General features: G+C 33.5%; 1 non-coding gene across 1 annotated transcript; it reads left to right on the forward strand.

The window, feature by feature from the left end:
• Positions 1-14,332: 14,332 nt before the first annotated feature.
• Positions 14,333-14,438, forward strand: LOC149200279 (U6 spliceosomal RNA). Its single transcript, XR_016254089.1, has one exon. It is a non-coding gene; the product is annotated as a U6 spliceosomal RNA (small nuclear RNA).
• Positions 14,439-19,998: the final 5,560 nt, after the last annotated feature.

Genomic DNA, 19,998 nt, shown 5'->3' on the forward strand with positions numbered 1-19,998 from the left:
ATACATTAAATTAAAAGTTAATATGAATTAAATGAGCGGAAAGGAATGCACTAAGTATAATGTAAATATGCGAATCATAAGCTTGTCATCCACATACACTAATACTTAGTATAAAACTCATTTTGCGGTTTTTGGGGTATTTTTAAGTAAAAGGCGAATTAACATGGGATTTTCATTTTTCCTAGGCAAATGATGTTTAACCTTAGGAAAAGGGGTTTATTAGGGAAATGAATGAAAATGACTTTTATGAAGGGAATTCCAATACTTAGTACCCATAAGTCATTAAGCTGAGGGTCCAGTCCCACCAAAACTCAGAGAAATGCTCTGAGCCTCTTTGACTGGAAGGATTAAAAGTACTATAACATGCTTGTGGATAGGAAATTAGTAAGTATGAGGGAAAAAATGACTGGGGGGGGGGCTAATTAAATTAACTTGTAAACCTTTTCTTTTGCCTTCATAATTGATCATTCATATTAGCACATATGTCCAAGCATGATGCATGTGTTTTGATCCAACCAACATTGAACTTTAGGAACCTTTCTTCTACTTACCCATTTCTTACCCTAACATATTTTTCATTTATTTGGGTGCATTTACACTAGCAAACCCTTATCTTTATCTGTTTTTTTATAAAACAAACTATCTATTTGTAACTTTATATCGTCTAACCTTATATCATCCAAGGGTTCAGATTAAGCTTATGAGCTCCTTTTATTTTTCTACCTATCTATTGATTTGCCAAGATTAAACTTTTGGTCAGATTTTATTCTCTAACTAAAAACATAAAATTCAAAGCATGAAATAACCATGATCAAACAATTTGATTACCATGGATTGTGGCATGAATAACAAGTTGCACACAATTGTTATTATGCATGAAAGTAAATAGTAGTGGCATTTAGACTTGCACACTTTCATGGTCTATTTTTATTTTCTGTCTAACCTAACATTTTATTTTGCCTTCATTTTTTAGGGCATCTACCCTAACATTTTATTTGATATGGACATATCTATCAAAATATTTTCCTAACATTTTTTATTGAATATTCTTTTTGTCCACATCCTATCTTAACATTTTGTAAATATATTTTCATTTTTCATGAAATTTATTCTAACTTATCAAAACCAAAAAATGCTACAACAGAGTGCACAACTATTTATAAGCTTTGTCAACTCTCTACAAGGAGCTCCAAACTCGCAAGATATTTCTCCAATTTTGAATAATGAGCTATGCACCTCTGTAACGTACATTGTTGGACATTTTTTCCCAAGGAAGCTCATCAAGAATATCATATAGATAGGTGGTAGTTGGCGTATGGTCTTCTTCTTGAAAATTTACTTTGATCAACATTTTCACCCCCTGCTTCAATATTTAACTACATAAATATAAAAACATGTGAATGTATTTATACACATGTAAGATAGACATGTACATGTATATGTACATACAATTCATTTACATGTACAATTTTTTTTAACATTTTTATTATTATATAATTTACGAAATTGATGAGGATCATGATGATCTGATTGAGATTCATGACCACCCGGAGATGGTTGAGCACCATCACACCCAAGTACATGAGTTTATTGAGCTTTTTGACCACCGGGAGAATGTTGACCACCCTCACGTGACGACATAGTGAGAGATGTTAAAAAAAAATAGAAATTATAATAAATTAGTTAAGTTAAATTGACAAAAATCTATTTAATATATGTACATGTACATATGATTCTATCTATTTATCATTTAAGTAAATGCACATAAACATATATATACCATACCACGATGATGTGAATGATGGTCCTCCATTGATTAATCTGGTACTCTCTTCGACCTAGTGAGATATGCTGCTAAAAAAGATGGAATTTATTATAAATTAATAAAGCTAAATTGAAAAAAAATCAATTCAATATGTATGTACATATGATTCTACAAATATCATTTAAGAACTTGCATATATATATATATATATATATATATATATATATATACCACCATCATGATGTAACAAATGATGATCCTTCCCTGATTCATCTGATAATCTCCTTGATCCATGACCAATCTCATCAGCATGCATAGAAAGTCGCCCTCTAGTCGATGCATGAGACTCAATTGATGCTATATCCCGTTTACACCTCAAAGAATCAAGTGGTAACTGCTCATGTGATGATCCAGACCCTCGATCCATATTCATGGATATATATATGGTCTTTAAAAAAAACCAAAGTTACCTCATGCATTTAAAAATCTTTAAAATTGTTATTTAAAAAGATCAAGAATTCAAAATATTGATAAGACAAATAAATGTAACTATCTAAGGGTTTCTTAAAAAAAATTCATGTAAATTCTTCATTTCAAATATACTCAAGACTAAAAGCACAAATGCCAAAGTGCACATTTTGATAATTAAATACATTTTTTTCTAAAACATGTCAAATTCACCAAGTTGTGCTTACATAGTAGGGGCACACTTAGTATAGTATTAAAAGAAACACATGGTCATTAAAAACATACACATATCAAAGATATCTTACAATGTCCATCAATAAATTTGGATGGAGAGCTTCTTGACACCAATTCATCTTTTACACACAAATCTTGAATTGGCATTACCTCATACAATAGATCACTAGTCATCCTATTAACATTTGCACAATGTCTTATGCTAAATAATTGAAATTTACTAGCAATACTTTTTGCTTCTCCATGCAGTTGTTTTAACTTCTCCTTTTTGACTTGGTACACACCTTTCATCTAGTTGCATACAAGTCTAGGATTGGTGAAGACTACAATTCAATTGGATCCATACTCCCTAGTTGTTCCTAAGCCTTCTATCAATGCAATATAATATGATCCATTATTTGTTGTCCTTCCAGGTACATTCTTTTTCATTTGGAAGACTTTGTTCATCGCAATATTGTATAGCACATAAGTAATCATGTCTTGTACTGGATTGGGATAACAAGTAACTTCTTAATGTCCATTTTTTAAACATGTTTAATGGGTTTTCTAATCCCTGTAAAAAACAAATTCGATAAAATGAATAATATATTTCTTTTTTGAAAATGCCTTAGATTATGGGAGAATGAGGAAAAATAAATATATATTGTGATGGAATGATGGAATATTATAGGATCTATCGTGATGAACTGCCCCAGTATAACAATAATGGCAATTTACAAATCAATGCAACTAGGAAAACATCTTAACAAATGTTATCATGTTGGAATGCACAAGAATAACATTCAAACACATGCTACACTACATTGATTTTTGATGATGAGAAAATGTTTTTAATTATAAAAAATTAATGTGATTTTCAACCCAAGCTAGGGCCTCAAATCCTTTAATAGTTACTCCTGTGACTCTCCATATGCCTAAGACTAAAATAATTAATAGTACTTCCATGCCTAATGAGTTTCCTTCACTATTCAATGAATATTTTACTTATCAAGAGAATACCAATCCTTGAAATTAGATATATATTGTCATGTTTATCAATTTTGGGCTATACTATACCGAAGGTTAACCTATCAATGGAAATTTTCCATCATGTTATGTATGATTTTGTTGCATAAATTTCCACATTTAAAAAGTTTATGACCACATTCAAATCAATAAACAACTAATTTGTAAGGGCTTTCATCTTCTATATAAGTCATTCAATGTCTTTCTATGAGGCAATAAGGGTTGATTTTTTATCATGCCACTAAGTACACTGAAATCCATAAATCCTATATTTATCCTCGATATTAAGATAAAAAAAACATTACAATTTTCATCTTCCATATAAGTCATTCAATGCTTTTCTATGAGGCAATAAGGTTTGATTCTTGATCATGCCACTATGTACACCGACATCCATAATTCTTATATTTATCTTCAATATTAAGATAAAAAACATTACAGTTTTGATATGCATAAGATCGTTGGCTTGCTTGCCTAAAACCATGGATTAAAACAACAACCAAGGTTTCTACATATTGGATGTTATTCATGGATAGGACAAGTGAATAAGGCAACCGTGTGAATTGGAGAGTTATTATGGCTTATCACTTAAATAAATATATTAAAATAGGGGAAAAGAGGTGAATATATATAATATTAAATTGAATCGGATTGACGATAGAGTTGAAATAAATAAGAAACAAATCTTACAATTTATAATAATTTGGAGTAGCATGATGCAACCTACATATAGTTCTTCCACGCAGAGGCTCAAGATAAATCACGAGTTCTTCCACACATATTAAATTTGATGCCAAGACTTTTTCACTAATTTAAATAAAAATAATTTTTCTTAAAAGAATGTATTTATAATTTTAACATTGAAAGGAAAACTAATTGAGGCTATTTTATAAATATAGAAAATCTAGAATATAAAATCTAATTCATTCTAGTTTGTAAGAGCAATTTAAAAAAATGGAAGCAACTTTATAATTGAACTTTTCTTGATTTCTCTCGCTTAACATTTCTTGTTTCTCATGGAGTGTAATGCAAGTCTTATCTTATCCTATGTTCGTACATTAACTTGCTCATATGTTTGATACATATTTTTTTGGATCTAAATACTAACAACTGTCATTATTGCTTGATTAGTTCAAGCACGCTTTTCATAGAAATTATGTTTCAATTTGAGATAGATCAGTTTTTCAAAACTGATTCGCTATTATTTGAATTATTTGTGTATTTAATGTAATGTCTAAGTACTACAGTCCATCCCCTTTCTTCATAATCTTAATACATTTAAAGTTTTCGGTAGGGTTTTGTTTATCAATTTTTTATGGTTCTTGTTTATATATAATTATGTTTATGAAAACATTAATATATAAGCATTATATATATTAATATGAACATAATATATATTAATATGAACCATTTCTCTGCGAAACTAATATGAACAATTTTTGCTGCATTAATATGAACTTAATGAACTATTTTTAACAGTTCAGAGTTTTCATAAACAAAGAACTGTTTTCATAAACAAAAGGTTATATATATATATATATATATATAGATATAAACATTATAGATATTAATATGCACAGTTTCTGTTGCATTAATATGAACATTTTTTAACGGAAGATGACTATTTTTGACAAAGACTTATTTTGGAAATCATGATGGGTTATTAGATGGGGAAAGAAGTCAAAATTCCTACATCCAGTTAATGTTGAACTCCTCGACGTCAAAATCCTCCAGCGTTGAGCTTCTTTAGCACCAAGCATACTTACAAAAACAAAAAAAATTAAACAAGTTGCAAAGAAAACTATACATCAATGTCACTTGCTAAACATCAACGTAACCTCCAAAGCATCAACCTAGTAAACATCAACCTGACTTGAGTCATTCACAGTGCACCGAACTCCTTGGCGTCGAACTCCTCCAGCGCTGAGCAGGCCTCCAAAACCAAAAAAAAGATTAAATAAGTTGCAGTGAAAACCATACATCAACATGACTTGCTAGATATTAACATAACTTGCAAAACATCAAGGCTGAGCTATTCACATTGCGCCGAACTCCTCCAGTGTCGAGCACATATAATGGTTAGCACTACGTAGATAACATTCAACGGAGAAAAACACAACACTACGTAGACAACATTCAAGCGGATAAAAACAAAACAAAAATCTAAAATGGGCTCACGACCCTAATATATATAAACAATTTTTCTAGAGAACTAAATTTTTGACTAAACAACTTTTTCGGCCAAAAAAATACAATTGGCTAAAAAAATATTTCGGCCAAAAAACTAACTAACTGGATTTCCCCCAAACAATCCAACAATCTGTTGCAAGCTTTCGTTAACTTTAATGTTCAAATTTTCGGTCCAACATTAGCTTTTAATTATTTGGCTGAAAAAAATATATTTCGATTGAAAAAAAGTGACTAATTCGGCTGAAAAAGTGCAATGATGAATTTTCTACTGTCAATGCTCACAAAACTGTAACCCAACTTCACATTTCCACCCAATAGGATCTGAGGTCTTCTTAGCCTACTAAAATGGACTGAGCCATTTTAACCTATAAATGAAGGGCTTCATCCCTCCATACAAATGCAAGCATGCTTCAACCTTCGTGAGGTCATTCGATCCATCTAAGATTAAACTAGGCCTTCAATGCTTTTCTTCTTTATCTTAAATTAAAAACAAATGGATCACAAGTCACATAGGTAGGGCATGGCCAATAGGGAAGATCTAGGTTCCTTTTTGGAATATTTTTTATCCCTTTTTCAACCAGAATATTATTAGGGTTTCTAGTGCTAGTGAAAAAACAAGACTTATAGGATAATTTGAAATAGTCTGACTTCTTTTAAGACTGTTGTTTCACCCAAGCTCTTATATCATGTTGATTTTTCAAGATCTTGTAATCTGATAATTATCTCTTATGATTTCTTATATTAATTGTTCTTACATTCACATTCATCATAAAAAATTTACATGGAAGATCCCAACAATAGAAAAAAAATGCTAATAGGATCATAAAGATATATCCAAACAACAAACATAATAATTTTACCCACTTGGGGGGGAACCCAACAACCCTTTTCTTATATAAAGTATTCATCTCATCAAGAAATACATATAATCCTTCTAGTCAAAACAATGTCAAACTAGCCAACAATGTTCCCAAGTTAAACTTGGTCAATCCATCCACAACATGATAAAATATGCTTCCTGAAGATTCAGTCAAGGACATTTAGAAAGGCTAAAATTCAAACCTGTTCCTTCCATAGAAAAACTTGGATTGTTCCTAATGGTTATGCCTATAAAATATCGACCTGTTTCGTCACAAGTGTGAGGTCAAATAGAGAGAGAGAGAGCCCGGTCTTCTTCTAAACAACTTTGTCCTTCCTTTTTCCTCTTCTCCTTTTTAGAAGGTACTTTGTTATTTCTATTATCCAAATTGGTCTAGAGGATGAAGTTGAATGGCATATATATAGTGATCTTGGGAGGATGAATTGGTGTGACCATTTGTAACAACCCTCCTCCCATATCTACCCAAGTAACTGACCAATTGGGGTAAACATGTGACGAGAGGCTACTATGATAGGATTGAACCTCCTTGGTGACCTTAAGGAAATGGAATCGACAGAAAAACATCAACCATACCTTCCACATTAGCAACAACATTCCCAGGAGGTAACCCAACCACTCAAGCATCCTGCCCTTGTGTCCCACTGAGTTCTTAAACCTCTTGACCTCTCAAAGATCTCATGTTATGGGCATTCCAATGTCTAGGGACCTCTGGACGCTCCCACAAGCCTACTGCCTGCATCTAGGGACTTTTCCCAGCAGGCCTGTACTAGTGTTCATGGAATTTAAGGCACTTTTCTAGCCCAGAATTTTGGCCAAAGGCCAGAAATCATTGTAACTTTTAGAGTCCATTAAACACATGAGAAAACACTTATAAACTAAAAATAAACTTTAGGACTAGGCCTGACCATCCCCAACTGGGACTGACAATATGCTGAACACTTGACATAAAGGCAATCTACAAGTCTAGGATACAAGATAGAACATGAATGACTGAAAACTCTTATGGGACATGAAAAGAAGGATCACCACCTTCTCCCTTGAACTGTTATGACATCAATTAGGTCTTGCATCCATCATTTAACCATTACAAGCAAATAAATTAAGTAACTATGACATGAACCAGTCAATTAACTATGCTTATAACCAACATAAAACCATGGAAATAACACTGAGATAACAACCCTGAAATCCACATATAAACAAGTACAGAAGAAACATAACTTAGCTTTTATTAACCATAGGAAAATCTTACTAGGTTTGGGACTTCCACTTATCACTCGATCGTAGACATGGCTGAACCAAATCTTTCTTTCAACTAGTCACTCTCGTGCCATATTCCAAGCATGAATGTGGGATCTCATGGATAAACCAATCCAAACACAACCAAGGGAATCCAGATGTTAAACCACCTCCACCCTCACCAAAATGTGATCACACTAAAACCAATGCTCCGATCACAAAATTGAACCAAACTTGGAATGCCATCCAGAATCCATCACTATCCTTGAGGAATTTTTCATCTCCTTGTTTCTCAGGCTTTACCGCAATCCAATCTCGAATCACTAGGTTCTAAACTGAGACACCAACCTCTTAGGCTTTACTGCAATCCACATCGGATCACTAGGCCCTAAGATGAGACTCCTCCCTTGGGCTTTAGTGCGTATCCCGCCAAAACTGGTCAAGGGATTCCTAGGCCTTTGGGAATGAACCTTGAGACCACCTTCGCCGCGAATTTAAAAATCCATCCGGGAATTCCAAAGTTCAAAACTGAGATAAACATCCCAACACACTATGACATCCAAAAAAGTTAAGGCTAGCTTGAAAACCATGCCATCAACAGCAAGAGAACCATACACCAACATGCAAAGCCATGCATGTCAAAACCAACTAGGAAATCACACATGCAATCTGTTACCTACAAGTATTCCTGCTGAAGGTGCTTGATCCTACTCTTCCTTCCTTCCCCTTTGCTTTCTTTTCCTTCCTTTCTCCAAAGCTAGAGTGCTCCAAGAAAATTCTAAGTGTCCAAGAGTGAGAGAGAGAGAATAACGAGAGAGCTCCAAAACTGAACTGGCAAAAAGTTACCAACTGATCCTCAGAAGCCTTTTTATTAATGAGGCCTTTATTTTCTTCATTTCCCATTATTTTCCTTCATTTTCCTCCTCACATGCACCCTGTGACCTTTCACCTTACTTTTCTCCTAATTTCATTTATTTTCATAAATAAATGTGCCAAAACCTTTGCCTTTTCCATTGCTAATTTCCTTTAGCCATAAACACATCCAGTGATGCCCACTAGGATATCTTTGCCCAACATTCATCTTGGAATACGTGTTCCTTACCTGTGGTCTTATTTTTTTCTTTATTAACTTTATTACATGGAATTTTCACCAGGGTTGTTACCACCTTCACTGGGGTTGACTAGAAGTTGAACTTACATTTAAAGGCAAAACCTCAATATTTGAAAATTCAAAATTCCCTCTTTTTGAAGCCGACATGAAGAACATGTATTAGATATATTTGGAGGGGCTAAAATATCAATTATGAAGACTGACCATAGCTACAAAAATTCAACAAGTTGCAATGGTACTAGTTGTTAAGGATATGATTTCAAATGAGCTATAATTTTAACCTTACAAAAAAAATCTATTGTTCTTTGTTGAACCATTTTTTGATTTAGATGTTGATTTTTAAGGTTTTCCTTAATAATAATATTGATTTTGAATGCCTTGATTGAAAAATGTTGTAATTTTAATTGTAACAAAGGGTGTTATTGGTGGTACCACTTTTTGATTTAGGGGTTTATTTCATTTTTTTGATGCAAAAACATAGGTTTTGAGGGCTAGCGTCCTAGTTTGAAGTCATAGTTCGAGTTAAGTTGGTAACATAGTGAGGGGATGTAATATCCAAGTTTTAATTCCCATAAATCACACTGTAATTATGACGATATGATTTAGGGTAATGAGCCGATATGACTTCAACCAAAAAGAATATACTAAATGAAGGCTATAGCGCCTAGAATTTGTAATTTATACACACATTGATTTAATAAAAATACATTGATGGTTATAACATAAGATGGAGAATAATGTCTTAGGGATATGATCCCATAAGAGAGGGGGTCAAGCAAGGACTAAGGGAAAATTTCCACATGCCTAGGTCATTTTGCTATTACACATGCAATCCTTCTTTCACTAATGAAAGGAATGCATGTAAGAAGTTGGTGGGAAAAGACATGTAACCAATTTATGGCAACATGGGTTATGTATAACTAAAAATGAGAAATGTGAGTGTAAAAGCATGAAAGTAACAAAAGGAAATTTGAGTTGAATAAAGTGACATAATTTTTGGAGAGAAACTGTAGTGGAAAGATATATTATGGTGCTAAGAAAGAGCACTAACCATATTGGGTATGGAAAATAAATGGTAGATGTGTTAGTTTTTGTCCTAAGAACTAGGCTAGCATGAGAGAGTAAGAGAAATATTTAGGCTAATAAATAGCACATGATCTTGAGGGAAGGATATTGTGAGCACTCCAATCATTGCTCACAACTTTTGGAGTCCCTATCTAAGAGGTTCCTGGACAACCTATGTCAGAGACATGGAGAGAAATGGGATATGTTGATTAACTATTTTGTAGACAAGAATATATAATTCCTTGAGTTTTGTAGGGTAAGGGGAAGGAAGATAGCAAATTGGAATTGCTATAGGAGTAGTAATTTGGGTATTGGGCTGTTGAGTGGATAGTGGCTAGCAATGAGAGCCAAAATTCCTTGTGGATTCATAACACTAGCTTTATTCTGGACTACTATTGAGAGGAATTTAACAATAGAGTCTATGTTTGGGAGGAACATCCCAGGTACAGAGCCAATGGTGAAATTTGTTTATGAAATATGTGCTCATATTCATTATGTTGAGTTTAATGCTAAAAATTTTCTTTTCATTTTGTGGTTTTCCACAATGTGTTTTTTCAATAATATTCATTCACATATTTCAATTTTATTTTTGATGCATGCTTATTTTCATCATGTTACATAGATTTATTTTTACGGATATGAGAGTATTGCATTTTCTCATGTTAATGCGAACTTTGCATAGTGGTATAAATACTATATTTTTAGTATTATGGCTTAGCAAGGGAGTTGGGTATGTTATAGGCATAAGGTTGGTATTTTCATGCCATGATCATGGTTAAAATTCCAAGGCCCATCAACAATGCACAAGTCATCTTGATGCTTATATCCAAATCATATGCAAAAGACCCACTAGTGAGGGTCTATGTTGGGGTTTCTAATTTTTTCATGATGCTCAATATTGAGATGATTCAATTATGGTGTGCGGTCCTCATTTCAACCTTTGACCATGTCTAAACCTAAAATTATTTATATTGCAAAAAACTTACTGATGGGGCATTTATCCCAACTAAAGGATTACAAATAAGCCTTAGAAATGAGTTGTGTGTTACATTAAGGATTTGCTTAGGGTTCTTGATCCAAAGAAATATTTAATAATATCCTAAGGAAACTTACTCATGGTTCCGATATTTTACTCAAAGTCTTACAATGGACTCATGTGTTGGGTTGAGGACTTGTTCATGGTTCTTCTACTCAAGAAGATTCAATTATACCTCAAGGCATTAGTTTTCCTTCGTATAATATTGTTAAGACTTCATGGCCAATACTTAGTGTCTAAAAACTCTTAATGACATCCATAGCAAACTTAGATGCCAAAGATCCCCAAAGAGTGGTTGTGTTATGGGTTGTGAGTGTGATTTAATATGGAAATCAAGATGAATAAGATATTTAAGTATGGGGGTTTACGAAGTGCATTATATTAGATATCATTTTGGGATTCAACTGCGTTAAGTAAGTCATTCACGTATGACCATTTCCATGAGAGGTAGTCGTAACTCACTAATTTCTCATGATTTTTGAATAGTTCACTTAGCACTCATTGCATCGGGTGATGCTCACAGGGGTGAAGAAGTGGGATTGAAACTAGTGAAGTGAATCACATAGCATCAATCATCACTTCCGGGGCTTGCACCTGGTAACCAGGACTTCCCAGGAGGTCACCCATCCCAGAACTCCTCTGGCTCAAGCGCGCTTAGCTTGCTATGTGATTCATTTCACTAGTTTCAATCCCACTTCTTCACCCCTGTGAGCATCACCCGATGCAATGAGTGCTAAGTGAACTATTCAAAAATCATGAGAAATTAGTCAGTTACGACTACCTCTCATGGAAATGGTAATACGTGAATGACTTACTTAACGCAGTTGAATCCCAAAATGATATCTAATATAATGCACTTCGTAAACCCCCATACTTAAATTCAAAAAGAGTCAAGGGATCTCTACTTGAATGGTTCATGAGGCACAATACTTGCTAAGGTTTTGCAAATGGGGTAGCAAGCTAAGTGGGCTTGATTGTGGGGAAAACTCCACAGTTAAGCGAGCTTGAGCCAGAGGAATTATGGGATGGGTGACCTCCTGGGAAGTCCTGGTTACCGGGTGCAAGCCCCAGAAGTGATGATTGATGCTATATGATTCATTTCACTAGTTTCAATCCCACTTCTTCACCCCTGTGAGCATCACCCGATGCAATGAGTGCTAAGTGAACTATTCAAAAATCATGAGAAATTAGTCAGTTACGACTACCTCTCATGGAAATGGTCATACGTGAATGACTTACTTAACGCAGTTGAATCCCAAAATGATATCTAATATAATGCACTTCGTAAACCCCCATACTTAAATTCAAAAAGAGTCAAGGGATCTCTACTTGAATGGTTCATGAGGCACAATACTTGCTAAGGTTTTGCAAATGGGGTAGCAAGCTAAGTGGGCTTGATTGTGGGGAAAACTCCACAGTTAAGCGCGCTTGAGCCAGAGGAGTTCTGGGATGGGTGACCTCCTGGGAAGTCCTGGTTACCGGGTGCAAGCCCCGGAAGTGATGATTGATGCTATGTGATTCATTTCACTAGTTTCAATCCCACTTCTTCACCCCTGTGAGCATCACCCGATGCAATGAGTGCTAAGTGAACTATTCAAAAATCATGAGAAATTAGTCGCTCACCCGATGCAATGAGTGCTAAGTGAACTATTCAAAAATGATGAGAAATTAGTCAGTTACGACTACCTCTCATGGAAATGGTCATACGTGAATGACTTACTTAATGCAGTTGAATCCCAAAATGATATATAATGAATAAGATATGTTCAGGGGTTGTGGCCTATGTGTTTTCCTCCCTTTACCATGGAATTTAAGTGAAGGAAGGTTCAATTATGGATGAAGCCTCTTTTTACCCCCTTAACCATGTTTAAGCCATGAGACACATTTATCCCAATTGCATTAAACTTACTCATGGGGCCTGTATCCCAATTGAAGGATTACAAAAGAATCCTTATAAAAGAGTTGTGTGTTAGTTTAAGAACTTCTTAAAGCTCTTAAGCCCAAGAATATTCAATAATTCCTATGGAAACTTACTTGTGGTTCTTGTATTCTACTCAAAAGCTTGCAAAGGACTCATATGTTGGTTTGAGGTCTTGTTCAAGGCTTTTCTACTTTTGTGGTTTTCCACAATGTGTTTTTTCAATAATATTCATTCACATATTTCAATTTTATTTTTGATGCATGCTTATTTTCATCATGTTACATGGATTTATTTTTACGGATATGAAAGTATTGCATTTTCTCATGTTAATGCGAACTTTGCATAGTGGTATAAATACTATATTTTTAGTATTATGGCTTAGCAAGGGAGTTTGGTATGTTATAGGCATAAGGTTGGTATTTTCATGACATGATCATGGTTAAAACCCCAAGACCCATCAACAATGCACAAGTCATCTTGATGCTTATTTCCAAATCATATGCAAAAGACCCACTAGTGAGGGTCTATGTTGGGGTTTTTAATTTTTTTCATGATGCTCAATATTGAGATGATTCAATTATGGTGTGCAGTCCTCATTTCAACCTTTGACCATGTCTAAACCTAAAATTATTTATATTTCAAAAAACTTACTGATGGGGCATTTATCCCAACTAAAGGATTACAAATAAGCCTTAGAAATGAGTTGTGTGTTACATTAAGGATTTGCTTAGGGTTCTTGATCCAAAGAAATATTTAATAATATCCTAAGGAAACGTACTCATGGTTCCTATATTTTACTCAAAGACTTACAATGGACTCATGTGTTGGGTTGAGGACTTGTTCATGGTTCTTCTACTCAAGAAGATTCAATTATACCTCAAGGCATTAGTTTTCCTTCGTATAATATTGTTAAGACTTCATGGCCAATACTTAGTGTCTAAAAACTCTTAATGACATCCATGGCAAACTCAGATGCCAAAGATCCCCAAAGAGTGGTTGTGTTATGGGTTGTGAGTGTGATTTAATATAGAAATCAAGATGAATAAGATATGTTCAGGGGTTGTGGCCTATGTGTTTTCCTCCCTTTACCATGGAATTTAAGCGAAGGAAGGTTCAATTATGGATGAAGCCTCTTTTTACCCCCTTAACCATGTTTAAGCCATGAGACACATTTATCCCAATTGCATTAAACTTACTCATGGGGCCTGTATCCCAATTGAAGGATTACAAAAGAATCCTTATAAAAGAGTTGTGTGTTAGTTTAAGAACTTCTTAAAGCTCTTAAGCCCAAGAATATTCAATAATATCCTATGGAAACTTACTTGTGGTTCTTGTATTCTACTTAAAAGCTTACAAAGGACTCATATGTTGGTTTGAGGTCTTGTTCAAAGCTTTTCTACTAATGAAGATTCAAGTAAATCTGAACCCACTAGTTGACCATAAAAAATGGAACAATATAGAGAAGATTAACATGACCCCTACGCAAGAATAATAAACACACATCTAAAAATAATCCAAATTTTAAAAAATAAGTTAAAAAACAAATAATCAATATTATTAATTAATATATTATAATTATATTTTATGCACAAAAATTAAGCTAAAGATTATCAAGAATTTCTTTCTACGCAATTTTCATAACAATAGTGTCTAAAAAGTAAATGACCGGGTCCTCATCAATTAAAATTTTTAATTGAAAGGTTGAAACCCCCCAAATCCGCCTTTGCTTGAATAACGTACTTGCATTGCAATGGGTCGACACTTCCGTACCCAAACAAAATTAATACATTTTGTAACCTTAAAACAATTGATCAAAATTTTGGGTTGACTATATATAGACAAGCCAAATGTCCGTGTGATGCATAAGACAGTGATTGTCTTTTATTTCTTCGCAGTCTCTCAGCTTGAAGGTTCCGCTGTAAATTTGCAGAAGGCGATTTGGCAGCTGAGAGTCGAATCCGCAAACGGTGATTTTGCTGGGAAGTGACAATAGAATTTGCAAAGGGCGAGAGGCTTTCTGGCAGATTGTGTTGTCGAGGCTCGAAGAGGAGGTATTTATTTGAGCATATCATACATTTTTCTTTGTTCTGCTATTCTTTGAAGGGGGATCAAACAAATTATATTTAAATTTCAAATTTGAGATTGGTTCGTAGTGATGCGAAATGCTAGTTCTGCTTTCCAAAATTTGTGCCAGGTAAGTCGTAGTTCAATCTGCAAAGGGCGATTTGACAGGGAAGTGGCAGTAGAATTTGAGTGCGCAGTGAACAAGATGGCAGGCAATAAGAAGGGCGGGAGGAAGAGATGTGAGCAAGAAAAAACGAAAGCTGCAAATGGTCCCTCTTCCACGCGTGAATTAGATGATAAAGTATCGAAGCTGAACGACCTCAATCAAATCCTTCTGAAAGAAATTACTGTCTTAAGAGAAGAAAAAGCTGTTTTGTCCACAAATCTCACTGAAATTGAATCCACAAGAAAAATGAATGAAGAATGGAAGGAGCTTGAGAAAGAATTGAGAAAAGAACTTGCAAAGAAAGATGCTGAATTCCAAGCAGCGATTTCTCAAATGTACAGGCAATTGCAGGATGCTGAGGAAAGATTCAATACCGAAATTTCTGCTAAAGAAGAGCAGTGCAGAGCAGTTAACCTTGATAAAAATAATCTGGAGGGTGCTGTTTTGCAGTTGAAAAATCAAATTCAAGCGAGATCTTCAGAATTAGAGGCAGCCAAAAAGGAAACGGCCGAGATCGCTAGAATTAGCCAAATGGCACAGGAAACTTGGGATGGGGAAAAGGAGAAAATGTTGAGCAGGCTTGCAGAGCTAGAAACGAAACTTGAGTTCATGGCTAGCGAGAAAGGGTCACTGAGCGAGACGAATAGAGAACTAAAGACAGAGGCGGAGTCTTTGAAACCCCAGTTCGTATCAGAAATTGAGTCTGCAAGGAAAATGACTGATGAATGGAAGGAGGCTGAGAAAGATTTGAAAGCAGAACTTGTAAAGAAGGATGAGGAATACAAAGCTGCGATTTCTCGAGCAGTAAAAGAATTGCAGGAAGCTGAGGAAAGATTCAATGCCGAAACTTCTATGAAAGAAGACGAGTGTAGAAGACTTAACCTTGATAAGAAGAATCTGGAGGCAACAGTTTTCAAGTTGAAAAAGCAAATTAGAGTGCTAGAGACGGCCAATGAAGATCGGAAATTGGAACCAGAAGTGTTTTTATCGCTAGAAGCTGCCAGAAAAGAGACTGCCGAGGTCAACAGAAGTTACCAAATGGCACAGGAAGAGTGGAATGCTGAGAAGGAGATCCTGCTGAGCAGGCTTGCAGAGCTACAAGCAAAGCTTCAGTCTGTGGCTAGCAAGAAAGGGTCACTGAGCGAGACAAATAAAGAGAAAGACGTGGAGTCTTTGAAGGCCCAGTTGGTATCAGAAATTGAGTCTGCAAGGAAACTGACTGAAGAACGGAGGGAGGCTGAGAAAGAATTGAGGAAAGAATTTGCAAAGAAGGATGAGGAATGCCAAGCTGCGATTTCTGAAGCAGTCAAACAATGTCAGGAAGCTGAGGAAAGATTCAATACCGAAATTTCTGCGAAAGAAGAGGAGTGTCGAACACTTAATCTTGATAAGAAGAATTTGGAGGCAACTGTTTTGAAGCTGAAAAATCAAATTCAAGTGATATCATCAGAATTAGAGACAACCATTGAAGATAGGAAATTGGAAAAGGAAGTGTTTTTTTCCCTGGAAGTTGCCAGAAAGGAAACTGCCGAGATCAGTAGAAGTTACCAAATGGCACAGGAAGATTGGAATGCTGAGAAGGAGATACTGCTGAGCAGGCTTTCAGAGCTACAAACGAAGCTTGAGTTGGTGGCTAGCAAGAAAGAGTCACTGAGCGAGATGAACAGAGAGTTAAAGACTGAAGCGGAGCGTTTGAAGTCCCAGTTGGATGAGTATAATGATAAACTGGTTGGCATGGAAGATGAAAGGCAGGTATTGGAAGCTATGTCTGTAAGCAATGCAGAGAGGTTGGAGGCTTTACCTCAGGAAAATCTAGTGATGGAAAAGGAAATTAGTAGCCTTTGCAATTGAGGCGTGTTATGTAATTATTTTGAAGCGTGTTATGTAACTGTTTTTGGTAGTGTTATGTAATTGTTTTTGGTATTTTAATAATTATGATGGGTGTTGTTGAAGTGTGTTATGTAATTGTTTTTGGTGAAATTTTAATCTAGACTTGTACTTTCAGCAATCTGATTTTTTATTTAAATGATTTTAATAATTTTGATTGGTGTTATTGAAGTTTGTTAGATTTTTTATTTAAATGATTTTAATAATTTTGATTGGTGTTATTGAAGTTTGTTATGTAATTGTTTTTATGAAATTTTAATTTAGATTTGTATTTTAGGAATCTGATTTTCTATTTAAATCATTTCAATAATTACGTAGGAAATCTGATTTTCTATTTATAATAATATACTTATGAATGTTATTAAAGTGTGATATGTAATTTTTTTTTGAAATTTTAATTTTAGTTTGTATTGATTTTCTATATAAATGATTTCCATTATTATAATTATGATTGGTGTTGTTGAGTAAAGTTGTGTTTTATTATAAATATTTTTAGAGGTTTTTTTTTCTTGCCACTTTCTTTGACAATCATTCATATGTTTGTGTCAATTTCATGAAACCATTTAGAAACCATAACAAAAACCATTATAACATATGTTTTAAGATCTTTGGGTTTTACTTTATCTTTTTAAAGTAATTGAGGTTCTCCACCCAACACATTCAAATTTTTGAGAACTCATTGTTGAGAGCAAGTTAAGTCTTAGCCAACTTAAATTAATTCTCTTGCGACATTGTCATATATATATATATATATATATATAGTACCACTTTGGTATCTCTAGCTGGTCTTCCGAATTAGAGAAGAATGGTATTTTCTCATCTACATCACAATTATATTTGTAGCCAGGACATCTAGTAGTCAATAAAGTTTAGGCTTTCACTAAAGTTTAGGACTCCTTTGTTTTTTCATTAATATTACCTCTCTTTTTCTTAGGAAATTTACAAGAAAATTACTTCTTTATTACACTGAAATTTGTTATGAATGTAGGCCACAATATTTGCTTCTCCTTGCAATATATTAATATGGTATTTTTACTTGTGGGACATTCACCTTTTTATCTCCATAATTATCCCATTCCTCCTCTCCATGCTTCCATTTTTTATTGAGTGAAAAGAGTGGTATATTTCTTATTTGCAACATGTGGTGCAATTGCTAGTGATAACAATTGCTAGCGTGCAGATTCTATTTCAAATCAAGATTGTACGGTGAAAAAAGATAATGACAATTGTAAACCTTCTGGTTCGAATCTTTGTTTTCAATATTTGACAATTGTAAGCCTTCTGCTTCGAATCATTGTTTTCAATATTCATGGGTATTGGTCACCTTCATGCCAAGTTTGTCACATTTCTTTTCCACAAGTGTCTTTCTATTTGTTTTTTAATGAGAAAAGTTGTAACACTAGTTTAAATCTTATTTTCCAACACTTACTTACATCTAGTTTTTTAAATTGTTTCCCACAAATGTAATTTGAATGGTTTATCTCTACTTTTTTGTTTGATTTAGTTTTATGTTATTTTATAATAAATATTATTGTATATTATGAGTGGTTATTTTGGAATTACGAGTAATTATTAATTATTAGGTTTTTGGTAGTAATTTAAGTTTTACGAATACTATTTTAGTAATGTAAATGAACTAAAAGTTGAAATTTTCCCTGATAATTATATTGATTAATTAACAAATGTCATATTAATATGTGCCATAGTAATACGAGTTATGGATTTTTGGGCATGTGGTATTAGTAAACCATGGTATTGACACATAGTATTGCAACACAATGTATTTACTTGTTAAGTTTATCATTTCATATGACACTTATTTGTACAATATTTTTTAATTCATCAATTTAATTAAAAACATCAAAAAGAGCATAACTATTTTGTAGAATCTCAATTTTTGATTAATGAATATTACTAAGAAGATTATGTTAAATCTATACCATCAACCTAGTAATTATTGATGATTAAATTAAAACTTAGCAAGCTCTATTTCAAAATAAACATGAGTATAGATGATGTAACGATTTCTATTGAGAGAAAGGTTAATCTGCCTATCATAATAACTATTTTATTTCAAAATTTAATGGATATTGAATTTTTTCCCTCATTGATTTGATATATATATAATTCAAACATTGAATAGAATTTGTGAAGATGGTAAATGTAAATTCTAAATTAGCTTGAACTCTTCAGAAAAATTTCAAAATAAATTGATTTTTGTATTTCAAAATATATTTAAAATAAGAAAAAAAAGAAATCTCCACTGAAAAAACTAAAAAAAAAAGAAATGAAAAAAGGGATAGAAGAAAAATAAAAAGTTAAACTACATTCTTACTATTATTATGATTCATTGAAAAATAATTAACACTATAAAGAAAATATACACTAGAGAAAAATTCTACAACCCTTCTCATTGTCACAACCAATGACCAATGTGTACGTTAGACAAATGCCAAGATTTTTGGAGGATCGACATAATATGAATTATCAATACCAATTTTGGTGATTCCAATTATAACAATCACATGGAGAATTTTTTTATTCAACCATATTCCTACATTTAATTGTTATTAGAATGAATGCAGTACCTAACCATGGCAAAAGTTAGCAACTTTCAAATTAAAAATGGTAGAATTGTAGATTTCATCATAGTATGCAACCAAATGCTTAAAAATAGTAGAATTGTAAAATGCAACGAAATGCTTAAATAGTTATTTCATTGACATGTTCAAATCTCTAAAAAAAAATTCTTTGAACAATGATTCAGGTTTAAGAGATAAAAGAACTAGAAAGCATTGAACAATTATCATCTATAAATATTCTAAAGAATAATAAAAACTAGGTCAAATCACCCTTATATCAAAATCTTGAATAGAAAATGGTATAAATAATCCAAATTCTTACTTATATGAAATATATAGATTCTCGAATGTTGAGGTAGAGAATGTTGGCTTAAGGGGGCCTAAC

The sequence above is a fragment of the Pinus tabuliformis genome, chromosome 2_1 (assembly GCF_031772625.1).
Source record: "Pinus tabuliformis cultivar Carrire ecotype Pingquan chromosome 2_1, CPIR1, whole genome shotgun sequence".
In the NCBI taxonomy this organism is placed as follows: Eukaryota; Viridiplantae; Streptophyta; class Pinopsida; order Pinales; family Pinaceae; genus Pinus; species Pinus tabuliformis.